Source organism: Uloborus diversus, unplaced genomic scaffold (assembly GCF_026930045.1).
Source record: "Uloborus diversus isolate 005 unplaced genomic scaffold, Udiv.v.3.1 scaffold_730, whole genome shotgun sequence".
In the NCBI taxonomy this organism is placed as follows: Eukaryota; Metazoa; Arthropoda; class Arachnida; order Araneae; family Uloboridae; genus Uloborus; species Uloborus diversus.
This window is the reverse complement of record NW_026558935.1, coordinates 13,872-33,930: the sequence shown is the minus strand read 5'-3', so window position 1 is coordinate 33,930 and position 20,059 is coordinate 13,872.

Genomic DNA, 20,059 nt, shown 5'->3' with positions numbered 1-20,059 from the left:
ATTACAGTCGCATTGGGATGGACCCTACAAAGTCCTTAACCGACTGAATGACGTCGTAGTGAGGATCCAAAAATCACCTAATGCAAAACCTAGGGTTGCACATTATGATCGGTTAGCTCCATACTATGGCCATAGTTCATGAGTATTACGTAAACAACCATGGTTGATAACATAAAAGTTGTAGATAATTTTTTTGCTTTTAATGTTTAGTAATATTTCTTGTTATTATTGTGCTTCCTATGCACTATTGGTTATTATTTAATGTGTGTGTTTGTAAACTTGTGATAGAAGTTTGGCACCCTTTCTGGGGATTGTACTGCCCGGGACGTGCAGTCCTTGGGAAGGGGGCAATGTTACAAATCCTGTAAATAGTAATTATTGTAGTAACGTAACCTGTAAATAGTTTCCCTTAATGAATATACAACCCCTATACATATGGCTAAAGTATACAACCCCCCTATTTTTTTTGTTCATTGATAAAATTTGATAACGGTCTACTATTTTCCCGAAGCGTTTGGAATATTTGAGATATTTCTTTCGATGTTTATAAAGGCGTCCAACGTGATAAAAAAGTTCAGTTTCGATTGAGAATTTGTACTGAGAGTGTATTAGCTCTGTTTATTGCGAGGCATTTCGCTGTGTTGTTTTCGTATTTGGAAGTAAATACGTGTGTAAACTTTGAGTTTACGGTGTTGAGTGATATTGGTTTAATTGCTGATGATTAATTTAGCAGTTGTTGACGCTCTTTCCTGTACATAGTGTAAATAAATTTCCTGTATTTTTAGTCAAGAACTGTGTCATACTTTCGAGAAAGTTGGAAGCCGCAGCGGATCCGTTACAATATATATATTTTTAATTTTTGGAAGATGTGTTGTTACTACATAAAGTCCTCCCAAAACTGGGGGGGCATTGCCCCCCTCTGCCCCCCATAAATCCGCCCATTGGGGGGAGTTGTCCATCCAGTTTCAGTATCTCAAAGTAGTCCCGTTTTTTACCCCCTAAACAGCAACAAATACGCTTGTATGACTTTCAAGCTGGGGAGGTCAGCGACACGACTATGGATGGTTGACATCGCACTACACTGTTAAAAAAATTTCCTGAAAATAACGGATAAAGTACCGGCAGCAAAGTTGCCGTAAATATTACGTTTCCGTTCAATTATTTTCCGTGACTTAACAGAAGTTCCATTTCTCATTTCTCCGTTTAGTTCTGTTCTTCCATTTATAAATTTTCCGTGATTTAACGAAAATTCCATTTCTCTTCTTTCCGTTGATCTATTTTTCCGTTTTTAAATTTTTCGTTCATCTATTTTTCCGTTTTTAAATTTTCTGTATCTTTACAGAACTTTCGGTTCTTGATTTTTCGTTGCGCTATTTTTTCGTTTCTCATTTTTACATATTTTACTGAAATTTCATTCTCGTTTTTCTATCCTATGTTTAAAATAATATATATTATAAAAATAGTTAACCATTCAAAAACTATTATTTTTTTAATTTGTAATTATTATTTAAATATATTTTAAGTGAAATTTTTGCTTGATAACTTACCTTTCAAGCATCTATCTTGAAATTTGCACCTTCCGATGAATAAAAATAATCGAAAAGTACCAGCAAGGAAATTAGTGGATTTGAATATAACACCAATTTTTGATGCTGATACTGCTCGATATTTCCTTCCACATCTCCTCGTACATATTCTGGCATGGCATGGAAAAGCATACATGAAAAATAGAATTTTTTTTTTTTTTTTTCAGAATGAGTCAAATAAAATACCATTAAAAACCGGTTGACTTTATCTTGGAATAATATACCTGATGGAGGATACCGCATACCAATTTACTGTGATTAAAAACAGAATCATTGACATACACGTGAAGAATTTTTTGCTCAGATGATGTATACCCCCCCCCCCCCCCGGTGATTTCCGCATTTTTCACTCATTGGAATAGCAACATAGATTTTTAGTGCATAAGCATTATACTTAGGCTAAACATATCAATCAATTCGTTTTACCCGAAATGTTTTAACAAGAAACTTGCAATAATCTCAAATAAGTTGTTGGATGAGATCCTAAGGAAATAAATTAAATAATTTATATTTTTTATTATAAATGAAATCCCGAAAGGAGTAATGAATGTTTCCAGATTTCTAAGTAGTCAAGAAAACTTATTCTTGTCAAAATTGTAATTGTATTTTCAAAGATTAACAATCTGCTATGCCTTTTCGCAAAAAATATAACAGCAAGACATACTTTTATTTAGAGATTCAAAATGTTTACTTTCAATCTGTCAAAAAAAAAAAAAACTAAGTGACTTTTTTCTGTCTTGCTCGCACACCACGATAATCTCCGGTTGATACGAAATGTTGGCATTTAACGTTTTAATGACTTTCAAGAATACAACGCGTTAGAGCAAAAACAGTAACTTTATAATAGTTCTATAAATTCTAAATCAGCTACCATCGGAATTCTATCAAATGCATATTAACAAGAAAAATACATTTGTATATTAACATGTACAAAGATATTCTACAATACTTACATGTGACCAGCGGTGCTACCCAGCTAGCACACGAACATTCGGCCAACGTTAGCTTATTACGTTAGACTTATGTCGGCCTCTTACGTTAGAACATACGTTAAAGTGCACCGTCGGAAAACGGTTATCCAACGATTGGTTTCCAACGTTATCTCAACATTTTTCCAGCGCTGTTCCTACGTAAAATGCAACGGTGAACCAACCAATTCCAAACGTTATTCCAATGTAAATTACAACAGTTAAACTACACTTCTTAACATTATCCCAATATAAATTTCGACGCTTATCCAACAATTTTCCAACGTTAGCTGCAACGTTAGACTGATTATTTTCCGACGCTATTCTGATGAAAAATCAACATTTAAGTAACTATTTCCCAATGTTATTGAAATTTAATATGCGCAACCTTAATAGTGTGCTACCTCAGATTGCTTTCCAGCCTATTTCATTTGAATTTTTTATTATTTTCCCCTCATCAAATCAATATACTTTACCAAATATATATCAAATCATTATTATTTTACAAGCGTAGAAATAGAAATACTAAAAATTAAAAAAATATGCTGAAGCATGAAAATTCTTATATGCTAAAATAAATTAAAATATAGTAGATAAATAGTTGCATCATGTATAGTACCTATAATTTATGTGACTTTTTGCCCTTTGTGACATCATAACCTTTATTGCTACCTCTGATTGTTCTCAAACCTGTTTCATTTAAAGTTTTTACTATTTTCACTCATTACTTTAATATATTGTTTCAAAGAGTAAAAATGCTACAAAAAAAAAAAAAAAAAAATGCAATTTATCATTTCTCTATCATTTACAAACGTTTCAATAAAATATGAACAAAAATTAAGATATTTATAATTCTTACCTTTTATTTTTCTGAATAATTACTCGAAAATTATCTTCATAAGCATACATTAGTTTCTTTTTTCTTTTTCAGGAAATATTAATTACCAGCAAGGTTATTCTTAAGACAGAATAAAATCTTTGACTTTAAAATTCTGCCATGAAAAATAACCTAGCTTGTTTGAAGGTTCAATTTTGCTTTGACCTGAAATAAGAATAAAATTAAAAAAAAAAAAAAAAAAAATCATACGCATACACGTTCAGTTAGTAAATCTTCATAACAATTAAAATGACGTAGGTTAAACTTGAATATCATGTAAAGTACTTATTTTATTGTTTTGCCGAACTATATTATACTCTCCCATTTCATTCAAAAGTTCATGTTCATTGATTTTTTTTTTTTTTTTTTCATTTTATTATTATGGAAGGAATTTTAATGTATTTTATCCATCAACGAGAAAAGTTCATTCAAAGACACAATTTTATTTCTATGGTAAATTGCACGTGTAATTTGTATGACTAGCAAACTGTTTTTAAATATTGTGCGTTTAAAATTACCTTCAAGGCTAAGCAAAGGAACGACACGAAATTCTGAAACAAATTCAAAGCATTCACAAAATTCTCTAGAAAACTAGTTAAAGCATCTATCAAAAAGAAAAAAAACAGTTCGAATGCGCAAAAATTTTTAAGAATTTCGATTTATCGGAGACCCCCCAAATCGGGAGTCCCCCCCCCCGTTAAAAAAAGAGAAAATTTATTGAAAGAAAGAAAAACAGTTGGAAAAATGAATTGATTTACTTTGGAAGACTTGAACTTGCGAGGATTGAACATTCGCAGTGAGCAAGTACGACACGTGTGAATGTGTATGTGACCCTGGAATGAAAAGAAAATGGCTATGCGCACTCCTCCCTCACCCCTTTCAAATCCTGGGTCTCAACAAGACTGCAGAGGCGGGGGGGGGAGGGGCTTATGGGACGCATTTACGCACGCTTCGCAGAACGCGCAAATCAGCAACGAGCTTGCAATGAATGGGCATAAATGTGAAACAGGTTTGAAGGTTAGAAATAAGTTGGGAATGCGTTTAGTCGGATATAGGTTGGTTTTAAACCATCCTCCGATGCTTTGAATGATCGAATGAGCGTATGAAAAAAAAAAACAATATCTAACCAAAACATATTTCCAACCATTGCGATGCATTTTCAACCTTTCTCCAACGTAAATCCGATGGTTTGTGCTACCTGGGATAAGAACCATGATTTTTACCTTTTTGATGCAGGATGTAGCAAGGAGCTGAATTTGACATATTTTGGCATTCCTTCCCCTACCATTTGTTAGAAATTTTAAAGTTTAAGGTTTGTAGCCACACGTTTCCAAATATTCAAAGCTTTCAAGCTCTTGAAATTAGTCTTTTTAAGCACTTTCCATTTTTTAAGGAGCGAATGATGCATTTTTTGCGAGTTACCGGCCCACTTCAAAGTAGTGACCCTAAGCTATAGCTTGTTTATCTTATAGGCAAATCTTTCCCTGTATGTAATTCACTCTTGCCTGCAGATTTTTGTAATTTTTACGAAAATTCGTCAGTTTTTACAGTTAAAGGGTTTTTACAGTTTTACCAATCTGAACGTGTGAATTCAGAAGGTTCTTCAAAATCTTTCGTCTGTAACAACACAAAATATCTAGTTTTTGAAATCACGCAAATTGAAAATAAACATTCTGAAAAGAAAGAAAACAAATTTTAAAGAGTAGATCGTTCTGTTAGCGCAAATGGGGGAGGAGGGTTTCCTTTGTTTTAGGTTCTAATTTGTAAAAATAATCATCAATTATTATAAGTGTTGCAGCTGAATGCATAGCTCGTTTAGCCTATAGTTCCATTTATATACTTGCCCAAATGATTTTCAGTCAAATTGTGAATTAAGACATATTTTCAGCACCCCAGTGACAGCTGTACTGTTTGTATTTAATGTTCTTTTTTATATTTTTATTTCTCCCATCAGAAAAGGACATTCGCGAACCTCTTCATTTTCATTGACTATTAAATTTTTTTTTTTTTTTTAGTTTTAAGGTTTTGGAAGATGTAATGTTACTATATGAAGTCCTCCCAAAACTGTCGAGCATTGCCCTCTATGCCCCCCCCCCCTATAAATCCACCCATGCCCTTCTGAACTATTCAACAAAGAAAAAAAAAGTAATATTTTTTAAAAATTTTTTTGGAAGATATGTTGTTACTACATAAAGTCCTCCCAAACTGGGGAGGCATTGCCCCTCTTTGCCCCCCCCCCCCCATAAATCCGCCCATGGGGCTAGGAACTATTTCTTTTGCTTGGCCGCAGCTCATTTCTCCCTAGTCAAGTAAGCTTGCAATCGAGTATAGAATGGATGGGAGGAGGTATTATTCAGTCAAGGTCAAAAGTCCCGAAGGATTGACCAATTAAACAGTTTTACGCTGCCGAAAGGGGCATAGAAAAAGGAAGTCTCCTTTGCTTGAGTCAGAAGGGGTCCGATAAAAAGAAAAATTTATCTGACTGATTTTTCCAACACCACAAAGGATAGACAACTTCTCATTTAGGAATGGATTTTCTTGGTTATATGTTTGAATTTGGTTTCAAAAATAGTGTATGAATTAAGACTAGACCATCGTAGTCTTAATACACAAAACAAAACATAAAACAGATATTTTAGCTGTATACTGTAATGATCAAAAATTATAAACGTGCATCTGTTATGCATTAGTTTTTTTTATTTAATTGTTCGAAAAAAAAAATGCATAAAACTTTGCTGAAAGCACTTAACAAAATAAAAGCAAATGCTTTTTATAGGTTTAGTTAATTTAAAAGTTTGGGGCCCCCATTAAATTCGTGGCCCAAGCGCTCATGTGCCTTTGTACACTAGGACGGGTCACTATGAAAAAAAGTCATATTTAACAAAATTTATGATATATACTCGCATATATAGGTAACTGATTAATATTTGTAATCATGATGTATATGACAGATCTACTGGAAAAAATAAGATACAATTTCGGGGCTTATGACAAAGCGGGGCCTGTGGGACATAATTTGCCCTCTCTTTGTTTAAGGAAGAGTCACTGAGAAAATATTCATTCTACATGAAAAGTCAACTTTTTATTTATCTAAACCATGACATAAGGCACGTCTGGCGAAAAAGAAAACGAATTAAAATTTTGGGGCCTATGTCAAAGCGGGGCCTGGGTATCATAAACACTCCATTGATCCCGAAAAGGTATTGATTGTATCCCTGAACAAATATTTGGTCTTTAAAAAAATTATGATTTCAACTTGTTTAAGCATTCAAACCAAGATATGCGACAATATTGGTGAAAACCAAAAATTGAGATTTGGGGGCCTATGTCAAAGCGGGGCCTGGGACGGACCGCCCCCTCCGCCCCCCCCTTCGGTACGCCACTGATAAGTACACATTAAACTTATTACACAAACAGTCATCACTAGAATGAAGTATTTTGTCATCTACGCTACCAAACCCCTATTTTAACACTAGTATTAGGTCTCAGTTTAAGCGGTTTCGATTTACACGGCATTTTCGTGGAACGTAGCCCCCGCGTAAAACGAGGGTCTACTGTATAAAACTTTTCTTCCTTTTTATAACTATATATATATATATATATATATATATATATATATATATATATATATATATATATAAATATATATATATATATATATTTTTTAAATTAGAACTTGATATAGAAATTTGAAGAATATTTATATGGACGTCAAAGATTAGTCAAAATGTGCAAATTACTCTTGAGGGGCGGCACATTAGGTCTTTGCACACGGGCGGCCGACAGACACCCTAGGATCGGCCCTGAGGGTAGGTTCGGAAACTCGCCGCGGTCGCACCACAAGCGTTCGGAAACGCAATCAGCTTATTTCTGGTGCCACCGACCAGCGTTCGGAAATGCTTGCGGTTGCTCTTCATAGACTCCATGCTCTCTAGCGGTCGATGCGCGAAATTTTATATCGGAGGCTGATTTTAGGGCCGGATTCAAGTGAAACACACACAATCGCAAAAAAGACAATCGCAATCGCCGAGATTTGCAATCGCTGTTGGCAGTCGAATTCAAGTGAAACAATTTGGACAATCGCAAGTGAGAAGTCGGGGTAGGAGCTACTGGTCGATGATAATCGCATGTACTTGGAGCGATTAACTGATGTCAACCAATGAGAGAATTAGGTTTGTGCTCCCTGGGTTTGAGATGGTTAAAATCGTGATGCAATATTTGTTTTGATGTTGAATTCATGTTCACTCGCGTAATGGATATGTTCCGTGCTATTTTTTTTTCAACTTTCAGTTCTACAGTTAGAAAAGAAAGCAAACTGGATAAAAAATGTTGCCGTTTAAGAAATGCTTTATATGTTCCACATGCATATTGTATTTGTTTTGAATAAAACGCATGATGTTTAAAGGAAAATTACGATTTGATAATCATCCGATGAGAATGAATCTGATGAGGATCAAAGATTTGCAAATAATCTTCACACAACGACAATTGAATAATACTTAGAGAATTTTGAATTTAAACTGCCTATTGTAATATCTGTTTGATTTGAACATGTTTGTTTCCCTACGTTGAATACATTTGCACAAGTAGTAAGTAAAAATATGTTTACTTATGAAGCAAAATGAGAGTTTTTGTTAATAGTTTGGGTTATGTACAAGTTTAAATTCAAAAGTTGGAGCCAATTTCTAGAATAGTTACAAATAATCACATTGATAAGATACATCGAGTTTTGAAATGCTGATACACATTGTGCAGAGATAAGTTCTTTTTACTTCAACTAAACACATTTTACTGTATTTTACTTATTTTAGTTCATCTAGATCATAATAGGTCTCTTTGATTTCTTTTAAACAGGTGTGATTGCAGTATATCTTCTTTGTTATTAAGGGAAGTCAGTTGTTTTTTCATCAGTAAAATATAAACTAATTTCTTGTTACCCTGAAATAAGTGTAGCTTCAAAAAAGAAATTTTATTCAAATACAAAATTATAAAACTAATTACACCTACATGTACTGTAATACGAACAATGAAAGAACACAGTATGACCAGGGCCGGGCCCGAATCTATCAATTTTGAGGCTCCCTGCCAAAAATCAGCACGGCGGCTAACTGCCTACTAAATTTCTAAGTCAACACACTGCAGGGTCTGCGAGTATGTAGATCCGGGTCTGACCAAGGCCGCACAGAGGGTAGGAAAGCAGGGGCAGGGCCGTCCAAAGAGACTGACCATGTTATCTTTCCTTTTATTAAAAAAGATAGGAATGTGTTAGTATTTTAAATTAAATCTGTACTAATAATAAAGCTGAAAGTCTCTCTGTCTGGATCTCTATGACTCGCATAGCACCTAGACCATTTGGCCAATTTTCATGAAATTTAGCAAAGTTTGTAGCATGAGGGTGTGCACCTCGAAGCGATTTTTAAAAAATTCAATTTTGTTCTTTTTCTATTCGAATTTTCAGAAAATTTCTCAAATCAAATTATCACTATGTGGAATAGTAAATTACGAAATCATCATAACGCGGAACTGCAACATGGGCAAGCGAATTGGCGAGAAATTCACCATACATTATTTAAATATAAAGGCGAACCAAATGATCTTTTAATTTTCTACTATAGGCAAAGCCGGGTGGGTACCACTAGTACTGAATAAAAGTAAAAAGAATACATTTTAATGCAGCTAAAGCTCAGTTTAGAGCTCGCTGTCATGTCTTCACTCCCACCCGGCGGGGGAGATGCCCTGCTCATCCTTCTCTTTGGACAGCCATGTGCCAGGCAAAAACTTTGAAGCTGGCTCACAAGGGGCCTGCTAGCCCTGGAAATGGACACAAAGGGGTGTTTTTGGGCATTGTAGCATAACGAGAAATTTTTTATATGGAGGTGAAGGTTTACTTATAACCGGGGCTTGCAGTGTCAGGCCAATTTTAGGTTAGGAGATACAAGTTGGAAGCTTTGAAATTCTAGGAATTTGGAATCTTTTTCCCTCTAGACTATAGCTGTTTCAGGGATACGGAGTAATAGTGGAAATTGGTTTGCTTTTGGGGTAAAAGCAGGGCAGCTGAGAGCCAACGCGAACCTGTTGTTAGTTTGGTCCCCAGCCCCCACTCTCCTCATAAAACTCTGACCTGTGACCCCTAGTTTTCGACTAGGCTGCAATGGTCTCTCCTTGGCCCTGCGTAAACAAGTCTGAGATTTAAAAATTCAAATGCATTGCTGTAATACAATTTTCCCATCACTGCCGCACGTAAAGGCATACATTGGCCTTAAACCAGCCATATGTACTTCATGTAGTATTACAGAGCTACATGCTGTATAACCCGCCACATGTCAACCGCACCATGCTGTGGACACTCACTGGTGAGATAAATTTACTTTGTCTACCAGTTTGTTGGCGTTCTCAGCTCCAATGAGTTGATATCTGCCTCCAGCTCGGTTGTTCACACTATTCCAGACTGATGAGTTCTAATAAGAACCAAACTGCAGTCTTTGGATGTGATAAACAGACTGTCTGGTACAACTGCAGGTTATTCTCTCGTACATCAAGTGCCGGATCCAGGGCGAAGGAAGCATGTTGTAATATAACTAGATGCAAAACTCAGCTGCAGCCACCGACTGTGCAAATTTTGAAGTAAATGGGCAAAAACATAGCCATCGAGGATACAATGCTGTTTCCATCCTATCAGAGGCTACGGCAGAAGTTGTTTCTGCACATCTTGATCTTTTTCGAGCACTTGTCTATTTACTAAAAGGTCTAAATTACCTACGGAAACATTTCTTGTAGTGTATCTGGTTAATACAGTCGAATTTGCTTATAACGAGCCCTGTTTTAACGAGAACTTGGATTTAGCGAGGGAATCAAAAAGCTTTGGCTGGTACAATGTTAAGCCTATAAGAGCGTAACTCACCTTATCGAGCAAACCCCGCTTCAAGCGAGCAATATTTTTGTCAGTCATAAAATTTCTGTCAATTTCCACTGCAGAAATCATTATTCTATTTCTCGAAAAATTTCATTAACATTTTAAATTTAAAAAAAAAGACATAAATCCGGAGAAAAAGTGACACAGCCTTTTTTAAAAAATTTGTGGAGTTTAGGAGGGATTTTTAGGATTTGGGAGGGGAACTTTTCTAGCAAGTATGTTTATGGGGGTGGGGGAGTTATATGAAATTACTCATTAAAAAATAACCATAAATATTGAGTTTTACAACGTATCTACTGCTTCTTAAAGCCTCAAAACCTTAATTTTTTAATGTTCAGAATTTCTACAGGAGCATTCAGACCCTTGTCCGGAAATTTTTCGTTATCGACATCTTAAAAAAATGACTGTAGACCATATTTGGTAACATCAGGGGTTTGGCAATTTTTCAAAATTGAAGCTCCAAAAAAGCAATTTTAAACGATTCTCGATGTTATTAGAATGCGAGGTGTTAGGTAGTTCTCCCCTTTAAAATTTTCAAAATTGAAGTCCTGAAAACAAGATTTGAGACGCGCTTTAAAGGTATTGGCAGAGGAAGCGGACTTCCGACATTATGAAGACTTTCTTATTTTTAGACCGACTAAAAAAGGCGACTGTTTCCAAGGTACGTTCTATTGTTCTCTTTAATTATAGGAAATGTTTTACAAAAACATTCTACTCGGCCTTCTGGGGGGATCACGGATTCTGTCGCCCTGTGTCCCCCCCCCCTCCAGCCTCCACCTCTAATAGCGTCACTGAATTGCAGTAGCTTTAAATATAATGATCAATCCTTCACCAAATAAATGCAAAAAGCAGTTTAAACAGGTTTGTCTTTATTTATTTATTTATTTTTATGCAGGGAAGAAGGGAACATTCCCCAGTTCTCCTCTTTTGATCCGCTTTTGCAATTCTCTCCAATCTTTTTCTTGCGCCTTTCTTATAGTTCAAGTTTTGAAAAATGGAATTATTTTCCCGTACTCTCTTTTGAAATTTTTTAGGTACACTTGGGATTTTGGAGGGGGAACGTTCCCCCAGTTCCCCTCCCGTGGATCTGCGCCTGCATCTTGTTCGAGCACTTGCCTATTTCCTAAAAGGTCTAAATTACCTACGGAACCATTTCTTGTAGTGTATCTGGTTAATACAGTCGAATTTGCTTATAACGAGCCCTGTTTTAACGAGAACTTGGATTTAGCGAGGGAATCAAAAAGCTTTGGCTGGTACAATGGCTGGCCTATAAGAGCGTAACTCACCTTATCGAGCAAACCCCGCTTTAAGCGAGCAATATTTTTGTCAGTCATAAAATTTCTGTCAATTTCCACTGCAGAAAACATTATTCTATTTCTCGAAAAATTTCATTAACATTTTAAATTTAAAAAAAAAAAGACATAAATCCTGAGAAAAAGTAAAACAGCCTTTTAAAAAAAAATTTGTGGAGTTTAGGAGGATTTGGAAATTGTTGAAGCGAATGTTAAATCATTTCCGAGATATACTTCCAAGGATATTGTAGCTCTAAGCCTTAAGCCTTGGACATACTGTCAGACTGGCTTAATCGAATATCGTCGGTTCCAAGAAATATTATTTGATTAAGCGGGGAAATTTTATTTATCTTTTTAAATTTGCAACTTGTCTTAAAACATAATAATAAAAAAACAAGTTTTTAAGGGAAATAATTAGTGTTATTTCTTAAGTTTTAGAAATAAGCTAAATAAACAACAAAATAATTTCTTATATAAACAAGTATATTACAAGCACGTATGAAAATTATGAAAAGTAGCTTACAACTTCAGTAATGAAATCTTTATTTTTGGCACTTTTTTTTTTCAGAACAACATTGTTTTTTGAAAAATTCCATTAATAGGCGATTGCTCGCTCAAGATCTTTTGGGAACACTTTCCTGACACCCTTTTCCCCCCTCCTTGTCTACCATATCTTACTTTAAATATTTGTCAATTTATCATCGTCTAAATTGTGTACGATATTTATTTGTGTTATTTAATCAGGTTATCGACTGCGCTATTTTTCTTAATGTAAAGATAGTTGGCAATAAATATTACTTTATAGTTTAACTCGATGCTTTCTTGCAACCGGCTCAACCAGTTAACCGATCATGTGCTTTAATCAACCAATCAACAGCTTAAAATGGTAACCGAAAGATGATAGAACGTTACGGTTAGTAACCTGTTACTCACCGGTTCGACCAGTGAGGTTCGTCGAATGCAAACAATAAGTGTTCTTACTTAATTTTTTTCTAATGAATTCAAAAATGTTTCTCATCAAAATTGTTTGTGAAAGCTGATTAATATTTTTTCGATTATCCGGGGAAATTATTCGATTAAGCGGGGATCTTTAGTATTGCATCTATGGGGAAATATTCGGTTCCAGGAGGTTTTATTCGTATAAACGGGTTATTCGTTTATCCGTTACCCGATTAAGCAGGGCTTACAGTATTCAATAGTTTCTAAAGTGCAGAAAAAATTCAAACTATTTTAAGCCGCAGATGCCATTGGCGATGTTCTTCATATCATGAAATCCTTGAAAAAATAACAAGAAAGAGAGAAATAAGACAGTTCAAAGAAAATAGCTAACTTTGGTGTTATATTGAAATATAAAAATACCTCAGTATGTATAAATTTTCATGATTTTTTCCACAAACCCTTTTTTTTTACGAGCACTCTGGTATATATAACAAGCAAATGCTGCAGTCTCTTTGCGCTTGTTTTTAGTGAGTTGGACTGTACTACATATATGGGAGCAAGCCCTTGCTACAGGCGGCAACTTCTGAAAGGCGGCAAAATTCACCATAATTATTTTCTTCAAATTTGTTCAAACTTGATATAAAACCTTGAAGGTAGACGGGTAAGGAGTAGTGATGGGCATAATCGAATCACTTGAGAACTCTTATTGTCACGAATTCTTGGTTATTGATTGACTCAGCTGGAGTTCTCGATTTCAAAAGATCTGGTTTATGAATCGCTCAAGTACTCGATTTGGAAAGATATTGATTATCAAAAGGTCTCGATAATGCCCATCACTAGTGAGGGCATCAGTTTTAACATTTGCCACAGACATATAAAAATAACAGAAAAATTAAACATCTGGCACTGCTCGCTTTTCACTATCACCCCCTCCCAAACCAGTATTAAACGACTGAATTCGAAATTTGCCCCCCTTGTCTGACTACGTTTTGCATATGCACCTTTGTGAAGTATTGCCATTATTTTTTTCCTCATTAGAAAAAAAAAACAACGGGATTTGAATCTTCATTTATTTACAGCGAAATGTTTCTGCCAATTACTTTTTTTTTCATGGATATGCAGTACATATATGTTACTGCAAAACACCAAAATTAAAGAATGTCGACTTTTACTGACGATTCACCAGAAATATTAAGTATATCACCGATGCCTTTGGTATGTGTATGTTGATATGCACTGACTAGTGTCGACATTTACCTAGTTTTCAGACTTTCACAATTTACCTTTTAATGGGAGTACAATGCATGTCATAGTAGGAACTTATGCCGGGGCCATGTAGCTAAGTTTGATGCATTTTGTTTATTGTACCATAATGCGCAAGTAAATGCAATTTTAGCAAATAATTGAAAAATACTAGCCTAGAATTGAGATTTTATATTAGTAAGATAGTGAACATTAAACAAATTTACTCACTTTCAACAATCCCTTTTCTTTTTCTTTCTCAACTAGTATAGTACTAACTAGTAAAATTACAACAATGAAGAGAATTTAATTATAATTTCTCATCACAGTCGTAATTCAACTTGTATTGTTGTTCAGCCGGAAAAAAATTCCGTCGATTTCTTCAAAACGACGAAGTAGTATAATGACTGTGCAGAATATTATGCCATCAAGTATTAAGTCATAATTAAAATAAGTACTGCATTTGTGGATGAAAACAATGTTAAATTGAAGAAGTATCGCATATTTTAAGTAAATAAAACCAATTTTACTTCCAATGTAAAATGAAGGCTACTGCAAAAATGCTATGATAAACAAAAAACGAGTCTTGCATTGAGTTGCCAATTTAGAATTGAAAATTTTCAACAATAACATTCCATTAATTCTAAAATCAACTTTGCATTCAAAACAGACGCCATTGATGTTTTTCTGCACTTGCGAGATATTTTCCAGACTTACAAGAGCTCGAGAGCAATTGCAAATTTTGCGAGGGAATCGGGACTGAAGACAATCGCAATGTTACACTTGAATTCAAATTGGGGAAATAGCGATCGCATCGGTACATTGCGATCGGCCGTGTTTCACTTGAATCCCTGTGTTAGTCTAGCATGAAAGTAGCGCCAGCTGATTGGTCTTCGCAGACACGTGACGCATCTGATGGTTTGCTCTCCCTAAGCAACTTTCCGCAGCGACTATGAACGGAACGTTCAGAAAACTTAATTTTTTTTTTTTTTTTTTTTACACAACACAGAATGACTATCAAATGGGGCAAGTGTCATGTGCAGATTAGTGACGTGAATAATTTATGCAAGTTTAGATTTTTTACTGAGGATTAGTTTTTACTTATCACTGTTCTCGCCTTAAGAATCATGAAATGTTTGTGTCATGTGCAGATTAGTACGTGGATAATGTATGCAAGTTTAGATTTATTTCTATGGATTAGCTTTTACTAATCACTGCTCTCGCCTTTAGAATCATAAAATGTTCTGTGGGAGGGAAAAAGGCAGTATATCCAAATTTTCCATTTTTAGGCAATTTTGTCCTCTATTGTAGATTTAGCTGGCAAAAGCACTTGTTAAAATTTATTGTGCAGACATTTGATTTCTGTTATGTTCGTGTAAAATTTTTGTTTTTCTATTGAGTTACCAAACATGGTTTATGAAATCAATGCAAAAGCAGCGCTTTTTATTTTGCCACATTATTACTTGAATTGCAATTTTTTTTCAAAATCATAAATCTTTTAATGAAAAAATGTTATGAACATACATTAGGGTGGCTGAAAAAAAAACTTTTTTAGAATTTCTATGATGCGTAGTGCTGAAAAGGTGCAACTGGTGAAGCAAAGTGCACTCAAAAACTTGATTTTTGTTGGAAATTGTTTTAATCCGCTGCAATTGCATTTAAGTTTCGACCAAATGGTGCTTCTTTGTACTTGGCAAAATTAGTGGAAAAAAAAAAAGCATTTTTATATTCTTGATGTGGTAATGCTTTAAGATTGTAGTTGGTAGCCATGAATCCTATAAAAAATTTGATGTGTGTGGTATAGTTTACTGCATGTAATGATTTTATTTAAATGCATTGTCTGTTATGAATTAAGTACTCAATAAATTTTAACATTTCTTTCGTATGTGAAAATACAAAAAAAAACTTTTGACTCAACCTTGTATAATGACAAAAGAAAAAAAAAGTATTTGAAGATGCATTTACTACAATTGAACTCCAATTTAACAAATTCATTGGGACCAAATTTTTTATGCGTTAAATCGTGGTTATTCATAAAATGGGGGTGTGAAAAAATTATTTAAAAAACTGCACTTACTTTATCTCAATCCCCTAATAAGCAACTGTGCAAAAATATCCAGTTATAAAGTGTACAATTTTCATTCAGCATCTCCCAACTTATTACACACAAGTTAATTTAAAATTTCAAACTACTGAGCAATTGATGTTTGACAACTTCCTTGATAATTGTCTCGAAATAGTTCTCTTGAGGGCCTCGGTAGCGCAGTTGGTTGGCGCGTCATTGTTGTTATCCCGAGGTGGTGGGTTCGATTCCCGCCCATTGCCCTGGTTGTAACTTTCTTTTGTGTGCTGTTTATTCTGTCCTACACTATGTCCCTTTATTGTGCTATTTGTCATATTGGATGTGAGATCATAAACGGGTCTCGTCTGACCGAGGTACACGAACTTGAAATGTATGTTGTCAATAAACCAAAACTGTGTCACTCCATGGAAGTAGGAATACAGGAGGGAACATACCGCATCTACTCCCATTGTCGCGTTTGAAGTAACTGTATGACAGAGGTGGCCACATTGGTTGGTGAGAGAGGACAGAAAAACTCTGTCATCATGCGGGCGGAAAATTTCGCGCGTTTTACTTTTCTCACTTTAATTGATTAAGTATTTATTGCCTACCTAGGAAATTAAAAGATAATGCCCAACACAATTATATTTTAAGCTTTAAATTTCCAAAGAATTAACAGAAATGCTTTTGTTTAAAGGTATAGGAGTATATCCTAACACATTAACAGTTCTGTTAGTGTAATACAAAATTACCAGTGAAAGTCTTTAAAAGACATTTTGTTAGATGTAAAATCAAAGGTAATAGGAAACTTACTAGAAAACTTTTTTAAACCTCCTGAATTAAATTGAATATCAGGTACATTTTAAAAGAAATTATGAAACTAGGCCCTAAAACAAGTCAATTTTTTAGAAACATAAAAGTTACCAAGAAGAAAGTTTTAAGAAAATTTTTTTTTTAAAGATTTCATATGCAAGTCTACTTTGACATTATAGTATCTTCATCTGCAGAAAGAAAAAAAAAAACATAATATTTTTGAAAATTTTCAATGTATATTTGAATAAAAAATTTTTTCTTACGAAGTACCCTGACCTAAAATTCCAAATTTCAGCTATAAGTAATAATATGGTTTCGTTTTAAGGTTTTCATTTTGAAGTTTTAAAACTTCACTTAAATAAAGAGAGACAAACAAATGATCAACTGATTTTAACATAATTTTATTAATAAAACTATGATTTTCTCATACATAAGATTACAAAATTATTGAAACTTTGCAGCCATGTCCATATTATAAAATTAGAATGCAGCACAATGAAAAATAGCAGCTGGAATTCAACAACGATAAATAAAGGAACAAAATAAATAAAAAACCAATTTTGATAAAATTGCCAGAATAAGGATTAAAAAAAAAAAAAAAAAAACTCTTTAAAGAAATGAAACTTTGAAGCCCATGTCCAGATTACAAAATTAGAATACACCACACTGAAAAATAGCAGCTTGAATTCAAAACAGATAATTAAAGGAATTAACATGAATGAAAAAACTAATTTTGATAAAATTACTAGAATAGGAATTTAAAAAAATAACAATCTATAGAATTTTTTTAAAGGGAATTCCACGCAAACAAATGTTAAATTGCATGAAATTAAAAACAACTTAAAATCCTATCGATCCAGTTCTTTGAATTTTGATGATAGATTCTTTCTTTATTATTATCAGAGATGCACAGAATATTTGGTTGGTATTCAGTATAATGCATATTGGCAGACAAACTGAATTTTTGGTTTGGTTACACAATGATGGCAACTTTATCTTTAAGCAAAGCATAAAAAAAAAAAAAAATCATATCTTATTCAAGCATTTATAAATCTTAAAAATTTACTGAACTTATCTTAATTTTAAAAGTAAGCTGAGTGGATTCATCTATTGTACAAAATATACTATGTTTATAGATGTAAAGTAAGTAATATCTGCAAATTTTTGAACATAAATTAAAAAATATGATTTAAATAAAAAAATTTCAAAAAAAAAAAAAAACATCACAAACCCTGCTTGAACTCCTCAAGACAGAGTCCGCCCAAAAACGGCTTTGTAGCTTAGATCCGAGACCGCCCGAATACGGCTCACTTAAACGAACACGGGAGTAGTGGGCAGAAAGGGACACCTACTGGGAGACCACCCCAAGGAAGTTCCTTTCTTCTTGCCAATAGTCATTTAGCAAGTGGCAGCGACGATTGCATGAATGGAGAGCTGCTAATGACTTGTGGTCACATGGTATCCTCAAAAAATGAGAAAAGACGAATTCGCTGTACAATTGCGTTTTATTTTCCTCCACTTTTAATTCTCACCATTTTATACCAGTTTTTAGAAACAGATGGTATTTTGGGTTTTATAAATTTATGTACGAATTATTATTATTGGTAAAAATAATACAAAACTATGTTGATAAAGCACACAATTTACAAATAATTGCATATACATGCTTCGGGGTTACAAGGAACTTCGAAACACGTGTATGCAACTACTATTTGTAAAATTTTGCCATCTGTTAACTTTTTTTTTCATTATTTTTATTTTCAGCCTCAAATCTTATTTCTTTCCAGTTTTAGAATCTCAAAAGCAACGCTTAGCAAATCAAACTAAAAAGGCGTCTAAACATCTGTTAAGAGCTTGAATGGGTGCTTGAAAATAAACTGCCTCCCCTCCCCCACTCATCACACACAACTGTTACTCAAACAGTAGCGCAACAAAAAATGAGATAAGAGGTCATAATTACATCAAGAGATAATAACTACATATAGGCACACATAATATGTATATTATTTAAGCATGGTCCGACCAACTCCAAATTTCAGGTCGCTGTGGTGACTAAAGAAAATGCCTTGGCAACTATTCTCCCAGAATGGGAGAAAAAAAGAATTGTGTTATCATCTTATAAAATATTTAATCTAGCGAAGGATTACTTTTCCTTTCAAGCTCAAAATTCTGATTAAAGTTATACATTAAAAATTTGCACTTCTAAAAATGCAAGCACAAAATTTTCTTCTGAACAACAGGTCACTCACGCTCAAAGCAATATTTTTATGCATACATATCTATCTTTATATACATTAAAATAATGAGATAAGAAGTTCTGTGTTTGTCTGTCTCGCGACAATCGTAACAAATCTCTAACAATGAAAATTTCAGGAAGAGTTCAGTTAAAGATGAGGTTTAACTAAAAAAAAAAGAGTTGTGTGTCATGCTATGTATAGTGGGGTTGTAATAAGTTGAGCTATGACGTTGGCAATGTTTACCTTTTCTTAAAGAAATTAGAAAAATATAGAGATATAGATAGATAGATATATTCAGACATAGGTAGATTTAAACACATGTACAGAGATATATTTTCTGATTTTCTGTAATTCTGAAATATGTCTCTTAAAAATCTAAAAAAAGAATGTTATATAATTTTATTGTAGCCTTTTTCAATAACTTTATAAAAAAGGAAAACACGTATTAAAAATAACCATATGTTTTGTAATTTATTTATTCTGCAGAAGAATAAAAGTTATTGGCTATGCTCAAACTTTTTTAATCGAAATCGGGGGGAAATGTTTCCAAAAACTAAAGCTACTAGAAAGGTTAGGCATTTTGCGCTGTTGGCTGAATATGATATCTAAAACAAAAAAACGAACTAATTAGCAATATGGGCAGGTACTGATGGAAGGTCACGCTGTGAGACCACCTCAAAGATCCTTTCTTCCGACCGAAGTATTTTCAACTGATGGAACAAGTGACAGTGATGTACAATTCCCAATGGCAATACAACTACAAGGATTGATAGCTAATAACTTGTGAAGATGCCCGCTTTTCGGGAGGAAGGGGAAATGAAGAAACTTTGATATTCGTTCTAACTTTTTACGCGACTTGTTCTTTTTTTTTTCCTTTTGAAATTCTTCATTGCTTTTGATTTTTGAATATTTTTTTTCTGGTTCAGATGTTTTATTCATAATTTTAAAACATGCCATGTGTCTATAGATTGCAGACAGCTGAACCAACAAGAAAGATATGCGATAAACACTAGACAAGGGAAATAGCGAAAAAGGCCACTCGCCTGAAGTGAGACAGCGATTAAGGTGACAGCTTACCACGCCTCCTGCAATTAGTGCACACAAGAACCGAGATGCTGCCAATGGGGGTC